The sequence below is a fragment of the Nicotiana tomentosiformis genome, chromosome 7 (assembly GCF_000390325.3).
Source record: "Nicotiana tomentosiformis chromosome 7, ASM39032v3, whole genome shotgun sequence".
Lineage (NCBI taxonomy): Eukaryota > Viridiplantae > Streptophyta > Magnoliopsida > Solanales > Solanaceae > Nicotiana > Nicotiana tomentosiformis.
The window spans coordinates 113,238,178-113,250,735 of NC_090818.1; positions in this window are offsets into that span (position 1 = coordinate 113,238,178).

Consider the following 12,558-nt stretch of genomic DNA (forward strand, 5'->3'; position numbering starts at 1 on the left):
TAATCCAATCTCTGAATAAGACGGAAAATCTCTAGACTATCCTCCGCTAATGAATGTCTATGATCTCCGATTTAAAATCTTGCCGCACTAAAAGCACTCTCTGATGCTACTGATGATGCTTGAATAGCCAGTATATCTCGGGCCATTATTGAAAGTGATGGAAATGCCTTGCCACGCTCCCTCCACCACGTTAAAAGTTGTTCGTTGCCTTCTTCATCTTTAATACTTTCCAATCCTTGATTAAGATAAGAATCAAGTTCATCATCAATAGAGGAATCAAAACATGTTATATCATCCATACCTTCCCATAGAACTTCTACTCTAGCCTTAGAATTAGTAGGAGCAGTTTTACCACATGTTGTTGCCATAGATTTATATTTATCAAACATTGATCTAGCATAAGAATATATGTTAGCTTGGCAGTTTTTGAGAGATAGTTGTTCATTTTATTGAATTGTTAAATTCTCATAAATTTTATGAACAAGTCCATTTGCACCTCTTAATTTTAAAGATGGGTTAATTAGAGTAGAAATTAAATAAACTTGGAGAATAGAGAAAAAATACTTTTTAAATTTTGCAATCATATCATTAATGGCCGGTGCATAAGTTGGATTTATTTTATACTTACCAAATACAATAAAAATTCCACAAATATACCATAATATTTGTGTAACAGTAGGATAATATATACCAGAAAATTATTTTGTAGCATAATAAATTTTTTCTAAAAATTTAGTAAGCTCTTTGATCTCATCCCAATCAAAATCAACAATTTGATCAGCGGGGATACCATTATGCATATTAAATACCTTTTGTATAGGCACCCGATAATCATAAGCAACTTTAAGCATTTCGTAAGTAGAATTCCACCTAGTACAAATATCTTTTGGAATTTTTATATATGGAAGGTTAGCACTAGCACATTGTTGAGCAAATTCACGAAATCTACTCGCTTTATTAGCACGCAAAATATAGCCGCAAGCAAGTTGTACTTTACTACAAGCATCAGAAAATAAATTGATACCATCTTTTACAACCAAGTTAAAAATATGGCATGCACATCTAACATGAAAAATTGCTGGATTAATTGGACAAAGTCTAGTTCTTAAACTAGTTGCTGCAGTTGTGTTAGCAAAAACATTATCTAAGGTGATAATTAAACCTTTATCAATGAGCCAATAAAGCTCAACTATTTATAGAACAATAGTTGCAATATATGCTCCAGTGTATTTTGAATCAACAAATTTATAACGAATAATACGTTTTTGCATGTTCCAATGATGATCAACCCAATGACATGTGTCACGACCCAAAATTCATTAAAGTTATGATGGCGTTGGACACCGTTGTCAGGCAAGCCAAAAATAAATACTTAATTTGGTTCTCATTTTAATATTTCTAAAATCATATTTCCTTCAATTAAATAATAGAAGATGGAAATTACAGAGTAAATAAAAATATTTTTAACAATTTTAATACAGGACAACCCATAATCACCCCAAAACCCGATGTCACAAGTGAATGAGCATCAACTAGGAAGGTAAAAATAAAATACAACACATGTCCAGAATAAAAATTAGACAGAAAAATACTTAAGTAACTCCGAAGGAGACTCTGCTGGCTGCGGATTATAGATGGAAATGCAGCTCACCTAAGTCTCCGCATTAACCACACCTCTGCGCCCCTAAGGCTGCTAGACATATATGTACCTGCACAAAAATGTGCAGCAAGTGTAGTATGAGTACGTAAATCAACGTGTACCCAATAAGTATCCCGCCTAACCTCGAAGAAGTAGTGATGAGGGGTCTACTCTGACACTTACAAGGGCCAAAAACATGATAATATGAAACTCTAATTAAGCATGGTATATAACAATAAGACTCAGAACAAGAAATAACTGAACAAGTCTTCACCATATTTAAGGGCTTAAATCACTTCCTTTCTTTAAAACTTATGATCACAGATACAATAAATTTATGCCAATTCTGAAAGGAACTTCCGGTTCTATTATCACACACGAATACCACCGAGGACGTTCGGCCCAATCCAACATAAATATAAACGGTGCACTGTCGAGGGTCGAACGACGCGAACCATAGATGCATCTATTACCCCGCTCGCGAATCATCCATGCGACGCGGTCAAAGATAAATTTATCAATAAATCATAACCTTTTTCTTAATTATCCTGCTCGCGAATCATCCATGTGACGCGATCAAATATAAATTTAAGGGATTACCCCACTCGCGAATCATACTTGCGACGCGGTTACACATAGATTTCTTAAGTTATTATAGTATTCTTCTATTCTTTTCAAAATACGAAATTCAAATGAAAATTTTTAAGATCCCAATTCTTCCTCAATTTCATCTCTTTTCAAAAACATTTAATAAGCAAATTCAATCTCGCTCCTTCTCAAGGAAAATAATAAACATAAATCAATAATAATATCAACAAGGTATGATGTAAGCCTAAAACTACCCGAACATAGGCATAGCTAGAAAGGAGACTTACCTCGCTCTGAAACTCCATAGTCGGCTCCAACGCCACTTTAATACCTAAAACCGATGCTTGACGATCCAAAACTATGCAAACAATGTGCAAAATCAATCAAAGTGTGTTCTAATACCCATAACTAATCAATTTAAACAATTTTCTAACTCCGCTCGAAAAGTCGGTAAAATTCACCCTCGGGCCCACGTGCCCGGATTCTAAACTTTTTCGAAGATAAACGTTACCCATAACACCACGAACTCGATTATATCATTTATTCCAATTTCCATGTCCAATTTCGTGGTAAAAATTCAAAAATACAAACTTCTAGGTTTTTCTTCAAAAATCCCAAAATTTCTACTAATTCCCAGGTTTAAATCCTTATACAAACTATTTATTTATCTTATAACAAGTGGGGATAACTTATCACACTTATGCAATCTTCTTGGTTCCAACCTTTAACACTTATCACACTTATCACACTTATGCAATCCATACTTGGTTCCAACCTTTAATCAATCAGGTGACTACATATCACACTTATGCAATCTTCCCGTGGGATACGCTCCCACGACCTTTTGCACCAGGTAACAAGTCTGCACATCCATATCACCGGCCATACTAATGCCGTAAAGCAAATCAAGAAGCCGCAATCAGTACACAAAGCCTCTTATACAGGACACCGATCACTAAAGAAAATACCAGCTTACTCTAAACATCTGAATTCTTCCCTGATCATCCGAGCTCGTGACATTCTTGTCAACACCGAACCGCAACCTTAATCCTCAGCTTCCAATTTCCCATGCCGCTCACTACACCTATCATGCCAATACGTGAGAGTACCAGAATTCCATAATAACCCCTGATCCACTAATAGATTAAACACTTCATCATATAGAACCCTTTTTACTTACCTCATTCCAGAAGAACTAATGCAATACGTGATTGAATTCCCATAACTGCAGAAAATACAAACCTCAAGTAGTGGTCTAAACCACCATAACTCTTCCGGAATCCATCTACATATAACATGCCATAGTACTCGAATGCCTCCGAATAAAATTAATTACGGCGGCTGCCAAGCCTCGCACGTACCGCCCCAAATCACATGTATACTTAACACGCAGAAGAAACTGATCATTGCCACTATCACACCAATTCAACCATTGCGAACCGAACCGACTGCCCCTAATTTACCCAGGACTCGCCCTAGAAATAATAATTGCTCCATTCAAAACATCATGAACCCAATTCCGCACTCATCCTGAGTGACCTTATTTCACGAGACCACGTTGTCTCCAAAACCGACGAACCATCACATACTCTCCTTGTGCGCATATTCGCATCGTCAATGGGTACACCCATTCTGAAAATTCTTCCATGAATCCGAAGTTTTTTTTCCATTCCTCTCAGGTTACACAGCAGACCGAAGATAACACAAAACACTCCAAGCCTCTTTTTTTGTTTTTTTTACAATTCGCTGCAAAAGCTCGATAGTCAACTATATTGCGGGCTCGAATTCCTTAGGCACCACACTTTAACCGTTGAATTCACGGGGCCGTTGCTGAGAGTCACCCACTCTAACTTTGTCTCGAATATAATCAACTCCAAGGCTCTTCTAGCACATGAACAACCTCTCAAAGAAGCACTAAACTGAATCACATTCCCTGTAAATCACCTCTACACAAAGCGTAAGTCATGGACCTTATCAAGGCCTGAACATGGGTCGATAAGGAAGACTATAGCACCCACTCCTCAAATCCTTTTCTTACAGCACTACTGATATTTTCTTTCCTTAGTTGTAATAACCCACCAATATGCTGATAACCAGAAACCTCACAAGTAGACAATCATGCAATCCAATCGTAGACGGTGGGGCTCTGCTACTTAGATTGAAGTTACAATTACATAACTCTGGAACCCACCAAGATTCTTTCTTCATCGTTGACATGATCTTGCACAATCAACTCGCTAAATTTCTCGAAATCTTTATGTTAAACCTTTCATGAACACTCCGAATTACTAGCCACATTTACATATCCTACCTCTTACTGGATAGCCCGTAGAATTCCTCATAAAAGCTTCGTCAACACCCCGCGACCGCCAACCTGCTCACAGGAGATAACCCACCTATGAAAATTACATACCGACATCTTCCAACGTCGCTGTCTGAGTACAATCACTATGAAATCAGTAGACCATCCCGAGCTCATTCACCAGCTATACAAGTCTGTTCACTCCTTATGGACATCCACTAAATGTGCGACAATACGTTCCAATCCAAAGTCATGTTGTATCCTGCATTATATTAAGCAACTCCCTCCTATTACACCTAATCTTCCTCAAAATAGCAGCCAATATTCCAAATTAAGCCTGTAGACCTAGTCACTGCCCACCATGAATCCCAAATGACTTTAACTTTCCTCAAGGCGTGTAGCTATTCTACCATAGAACCTGTTTGCTACTCTGGCACTCTCCCACTTTGGTCAAACCCTTTCTTTTAAGCAACTACTCGACTTCTGTTTCCTTACACTTGGTCTTCTAGAAGTTTAACCACCGCAAGACATCTCTCACATGTCCTTTCTCATCCTTCGCTGCCCAGTTGTTTCCTTAACTCAAAACTCATCTCTGTAGCACTCGAACCAACAGATCGCCGCCAACTCTAAACCTTTCCGAAGATCATCTTCCTTAAGCCCTCAATACCCGGACCACCGATTAAGTCCTGAACCACCGCACACTGCGATCTCTGACACCCGCTTCCCCGGCACTATTTCACACTACCCTGCCCCAAAGGTAAATTAATAAATACCATAACATCGGCGAACTTAACACATTCAATCCAGGGCGACGACACCACATCCCAGATGAAAATTCCACCATGCTCGAAATACCAAGTCTCGTTACTCCATTAACCCAAACCTGAACATTCATAGTCCGATTGCCTTTCCCTCCGCTAGAAATAAAACACTGAACCTCTGAATCGTGCCTTGATAAAAACCTCATTTTAATTCATTCACTGCCTCGGCGCATAGACAAACATCCTACCATTACTTTAATACTGTGCATTAACAACCATGAACATCATAGCAATTGGTGCATAGCCCCAAAACCATCAGAAATACAGCTACTAAGCTAAGATGCCAGAACATCCTTCCCTAAGGCGACAACAATGGCCCAATCGAATACGCAGGGAGAAACATCCTGCTCCACATCAGTAGTGCTATTAAAATTCCTCGATTCCAATTTATAATAAGCATTCCGCGTCGCGCAAGATTGAATAGGAAGGAAAGAAGGCATAAGGCTCAAAGGAATCAAATCGCGCGATGAGGAATCAAGAAGGGGAGTACTCTTATCAATCTAGTAGCATCTCGAAGATAAGTACAGACGTCTTCGTACCGATCCGCAAGACTCTACTATACTCGCTCATGACTCGTGAGAACTAAGTGAACCTAGTACTCTGATACCATGTTGTTACGACCCAAAATTCATTAAAGTCGTGATGGAGTCGGACACCGCTGTCAGGCAAGCCAAAAATAAATACTTAATTTGGTTCTCATTTTAATATTTCTGAAATCGTATTTCCTTCAATTAAATAATAGAAGATGGAATTTACATAGTAAATAATAATTTTTTAATAATTTTAATAAAGGAAAACCCATAATCACACCAAAACTCGGTGTGACAAGTGTATGAGCATCAACTAGGAAGGTAAAAATAAAATACAACACCTGTCCAGAATACAAATTAGACAGGAAAATACTTAAGTAACTCCGAAGGAGACTCTACTAGTTGCGGATCGTAGATGGAAATGCAACTCAGCTAAGTCTCCGCATTAACCATACCTCTGCGCCCACAAGGCTGCTAGACATATATGTACCTGCACAAAAATGTGCAGCAAGTGTAGTATTAGTACGTAAATCAACGTGTACCCAATAAGTATCCCGCCTAACCTCGAAGAAGTAGTGATGAGGGGTTGACTCTAACACTTACTAGGGCCAATAACACGATAATATGAAACTCTAATTAAGCATGGTATACAACAATAAGACTCAGAACAAGAAATAACTGAACAAGTTTTCACCATATTTAAGGGCTTAACTCACTTCCTTTCTTTAAAACTTATGATCACGCATACAATAAATTTATGCCAATTCTGAAAGGAACTTCCAGTTCTATTATCACACACGAATACCACCGAGGACGTTCGGCCCGATCCAACATAAACGTAAATTGTGCACTGTCGAGGGTCGAACGACGCGAACCATAGATGCATCTATTACCCTTCTCGCGAATCATCCATGCGACGCAGTCAAAGATAAATTTATCAATAAATCATAACCTTTTTCTTAATTACCCCACTCGCGAATCATCCATGTGACGCGATCAAATATAAATTTAAGGGATTACCCCGCTCGCGAATCATACTTGCGTCGCGGTTACACATAGATGTCTTAAATTATTATAGTATTCTTCTATTCTTTTCAAAATACGAAATTCAAATGAAAATTTTTAAGATCCTAATTCTTCCTCAATTTCAACTCCTTTCAAAAACATTTAATAAGCAAACTCAATCTCGCTCCTTCTCAAGGCAAACAATAAACATAAATCAAAATTGATATTAACAAGGCGTGATGTAAGCCTAAAACTACCCAAACATAGGCATAGCTAGTAGCTACGTATGGACTCTCGTCACTTCGTGCGTACGTAGCCCCCACAAATAGAAGCACGTAATAATTTAGTTCACCTATGGGTTAATTCTCTCTTACAAGGTTAGAAAAGAGACTTACCTCGCTCCGAAGCTCCATAGCCGGCTCCAACGCCACTTTAATACCTCAAACCGATGCTTGACGATCCAAAACTATGCAAACAATGTGCAAATCAATCAATGTGTGTTCTAATACCCATAACTAATCAATTTAAATAATTTTCCAACTCCGCTCGAAAAGTCGGTAAAATTCACCCTCGGGCCCACGTGCCCGGATTTCAAAAAATTTCGAAGATAAACATTACCTATAATACCACGAACTTGATTATATCATTTATTCCAAATTTCATGTCCAATTTTGTGGTAAAAATCCAAAAATACAAACTTCTAGGTTTTTCTTCAAAAGCCCCAAAATTTCTACTAATTTTCAGGTTTAAATCCTTATAAAAACTATGTATTTATCTTATAACAAGTGGGGATTACTTACCTTGAGTTGCTTGATGAAATTCTCCCTTTGAAGCTCCCCAAAATCGTCCAAACCAAATGAAAAATTGGAGAAAAATGGCCAAATCCCCGTTTTAAAGAAACCTCACTGCCCAGTGCCATTTCCGCACCTGCGGCTTCGCAGGTGCGAGCCCCCCTCTCGCTTTTGTGCCTTCTTCCGCTTTTGCGCTCATCCTCTTCGCTTATGCGCTTGCGCGGATGCGGCCAACACTCCGCACCTGCGGTCCTTACCCTGACTGCCCAGCTTCGCTTCTGCGACTGCTAGGCCGCTTCTGCGGCTCCTCACCTGCGGCCAAGACCTCGCAGGTGCGGTTACACAAGATATCAACTGCCTAAATTCTTCTTAAAATTCCAAAAATTGATCCGTTAACCAATTGGAATCACCCCGAGGCCCTCGGGACCTTAACCACGTATTCCAACAAGTCATATAACCCGATACGAACTTAGTTGAATCCTCAAACCACCTCATATAACATCAAAAACACTGATTACACCCGCATTCAAGCCTAAAGAACTTTGATATTCCAAACTTCTACAATTGATGCCGAAACCCATCAATTCACGTCCGATTGACCTCAAATTTTGCACACAAGTCATATTTGACATTACGGACCTACTACAACTTTCGGAATTGGAATCCGACCTCGATATCAAAAAGTTCACTACCGGTCAAACTTCTCAAAAACTTTTAAATTTCTAACTTTCGCCAAATGGCCCCAAAATAAGGGTGGCATGTGGGCCGGGGCCGGTCCCAAATTAAACGGTCCTAAGTGGGCCCAGGCTTCTTGTTGGAATCGGCCCAGGACCGGGACCACGAACTAATGGTCCCGGGCTAAGTAGGCCGGTCCCGGGCCTAAGTGGGTCCAACAGATACTTTCTATTTTTTAAATTTTTTTTATAGAAGTTAGAGAAAAAAAATAGTAATAAAAATATCTAAGGCAATTCCTTGTAAATTATATTATAGAATTGTGACCTAAATTTTTTAATTCAAAACTAAAGACAAAAATATTGTAAAGAGATATTCAAAGCAATGCGTTATAATATATATATATATATATATATATATATATATATATATATACACACACACACACACACACACACACTATACTATACTATACTATAATACTATATACACATCTTATATACATCTATATACTATACTATAATACTATACTATACTATACTACTATACATACATCTTATATATATCTATAATACTATACTATACTATAGGGTAATCACGTAACAGTAACCATTTTAGTCAATTCCTCCCGATCATTTTTGGGATCATAATATAAGAGAGATTGATAATTTTGTAAGAAAAATTAAAGAATGAGGGGGTATTTATAGTTGAAAATAGGGAAAAAGTATAATTATAAAAAGTTTGGGGTTAAAATAAAGTTGGGGGGTTAAATGGCTATTTTGTAAATAGCTAACGGCTATTTTGGTAGAGGAAACGACTAGATTTTAAATGCCCAAATGGGCAGATTTATTTTTTTAAATTATGGCCGTTGGGACCGTTTAAGCCCGCTAGGACCGGTCCGGTCCCGGTTCCAAATGGTCCGGTCTCGCGAGCCTCGGGCTAAGGACCGGACCACTTGCTAGGCCCACCTCCCTCGGTCCCTGTCTTAAACGATCCCGGTCCTGGACCGGCCCACTTGCCAGCTTTACCCCAAAATGGCCTACGGACCTCCGAATCCACTTCCAGATGCGCTCCCAATACCAGAATCACCATACGGAGCTATTCCTAGACTTAAAATTCCAAACGGACATCGATAACATTGGAATGCACTTCTACCCAAATTATGAAATTCTTCCAAAATGCTAACTTCCACAATAGGCACTGAAACGCTCTCAGGTCATCCAAAATCCGTTCCGAACATACGCCCAAGTCCAAAATCATCATACGAACCTGTTGGAACCTCCAAATCCTGATTTCGAGGTCGTTTACTCAAAAAGTTTAGGCAATTCCTCCAACTTAGGGCTTCCGAAATTCGAATTTTCTTTCCAAATCAACTCTGAACTTCCGAAATTCCAATTCCGACCACGCGTACAAGTCATAATACCTAAAGTGAAGCTACTCATGGCCTCAAATCGCCGAACAACGCGCTAGGGCTCAAAACGACCGGTCGAGTCGTTACAACATGTAACAATTAAATAATCACAACCATTAGGACTGCGACCTATATCAGATGTGATAGACACTTTACAATCTAAGTGAAAAAAATACACAACGAATATACTAAAGATATTCGGTTTGAAATTTAAAAGTATCATTTATAACTGTGGTCTTAGGAAAACCTTGAAAAACATGATTATAAGTTTCCTTTATATAATTCACAAAAGCAGGGTGAGAAGGAAAAGTAAAAGATAAGCCACATATAACCACCATTTTTGTTAAATTTTCACGATCTCTATCTTTGTTATAGGGACGTAAAATAGTACCAGAAGTAGGGTCAAACTGTAGTTGTAAAAAGTTAGAACCCTCGCCATATCCACTAGGAGCGCCAGTACCGCTGCTAGGATCCGGAATTTTTCCGGCATCTATTTGAGCTTGTATCCATAAAGATTTGTAGTCCTTACGTAAGTTCCTGGTTAAATCCCCTGTCCCACCACCTTTGATATGTACAAATCGTTGCTTACATTTTTCACATATAGCAAGTCCGTTGACTTTATCATGTTTAAAAAATTTCCATACAAGTGATGTTTTGGTACGTTCAACATTACGCTTACCTCTTACACAAGGTATAGGGAGTATTTTCTTTTTCCTTATTTTCTTCATCCTCGTTTTCTTCGTCCTCAATAAAAATATCATTGCCCAATTGTCTTTGTAAAGTTTCATGATCTAGTTGTTCTCCGAAATTAATATTATAACATGCGAGGGTTGGAAAAATAAAGTTTCATCAACATGAGTCATTTCATCTATATGTTTTCTAATTCTAGGAGAATGATTAGGATTAGAACTAGGATTAGGATTACTACTACTATTACCTTTACTACTTTTTTTTTATGCCAAATACACTTTTAGGAGCCATAATTTAAATACAAAAGTAAATTAGAAAAGTTAACACAAAAATTAAACACACAAATGAAATACAAAAATAGAACACGTAAAGTAAACACAAAAATTAAGCACTAAAATGATACGCAAAAATTAAATATTAAAATTAGGAGATGGAACTAGTGCACCATGATTAAATATTGAAACTTGAAGAAATTGTCGAAAAATTACTCCAAATACTTGACAAATTAATTTAAAGCTTGAAAGTTGCTCCAAATAATTGAAACGTAGTTGATTGTGAGAAAATTGAGAGAATAATATAGATAGAATGCAAGAGATTTGAGAGATAATGATTAATTTTTGTAGGAAAAATAAAGAATGATGGGGGTATTTATAGTTAAAAATTTGGCCAAAGTGTAATTTAATAACTTAGGGGTTAAATCAAAAGTTTGGGGGGAGGGGGGAGGACAAATATGGTCGTTTATAGCCATTGGGAACGGCTAAATTTACAAACAAGGTCGTTACCCAACGACTCTATTTTTTTTTAAAAATAATTTTAAAATTCACACGGGACAGGGGGGACGGGATAAACGGGACGAAATGGGTCGCCCGTCCCATCCAGTGTACCGTTTAACACGGGGCCATCCTGTTTAGAACTAAATGGGTCGGGACGAGACGAGATCGGGACGAGACAGGACGGCCCATTCCGTTGGACAGCCATAGTAACAGTGTTGATGAAGTGGCACACCAAATTTGGTGTACCACTATTCACACCCCAAAATAGTGTAAGAAATGGTGTTGGGTTGGAGCATCGAAACACCAAATCTTACACCAAAATAGCGTTTGGCGTAAAAATTTGGTGTTGGGTTGGAGATGGTATAAGTGCTCTAGTAGCCGCTTTTGTTGCTGTTTAAAATATAATCAACATTTATACGTAATAATTTTCAAATATACCCACAAAATCCAAATATAGCAACTAAAACCCACTCTTCTTCTACTCACTCTTCTCCTTCTTGTTCATCCTCCTCCTCGTCTTCTTTTCGACGTACTTCTTCTCCGAAGAGCAAAGAAAACACTAACAAGAGATTTCTGGACAACACTAGTATAAAGTTCTCAATAGTACCATAAATTTGAAAAGAATGAAATCATGCATTTGTACTCATACAGACATTAGGCCTACAAAGGCCAATTTTACATTCAGAAAACAGAAATTCACTGCTCATAGAAATATGAACAGAAGCCTACAACAATTGTACTTTAGGACAAAGTTCAAATACCATAGTTCTAACTTCACAACAATTGTAAACCTCTTGCTCGTGGTGTACTCAATCATCAAGTACCTCTCTCTTTCCGGTGCTCTGTCAACAACAACGACGATCCAGTATAATCTCGCTAGTGGGGTCTGGGGAGGGTAGTGTGTACGCAGATCTTATCCCTATCCTGGAGTAGAGAGGCTGTTTCCGATAGACCCTCGGCTCCCTCCCTCTAAGAACTTTCCCACCTTACTATAGGGGTGACTCGAATTCACAACCTCTTGGTTGGAAGTGGAGGGTGCTAACCACTAGAGCAACCCACTCTTGTCGTCTTTAGCAGAATACAAATATATGAAAGTTATCTCTTTACTTTCACAACGAGCCCTTAATGTTTTCACAACACATTAAGGGCTCCCTCGTACCAAACGAGCCCTTAATGTGTTTGCCTCCCGAAGTTACTTTCCACTTGCGTATGATACACGCTCCAATTATTAACTTTAAAATGTGCCAAGTTTACGACATGTGACTAATTAATTAAGCCTAATCTAATTATCAATTTAATTAAAATTTTGAACTAATACTCAAAAATAAAAAATGGG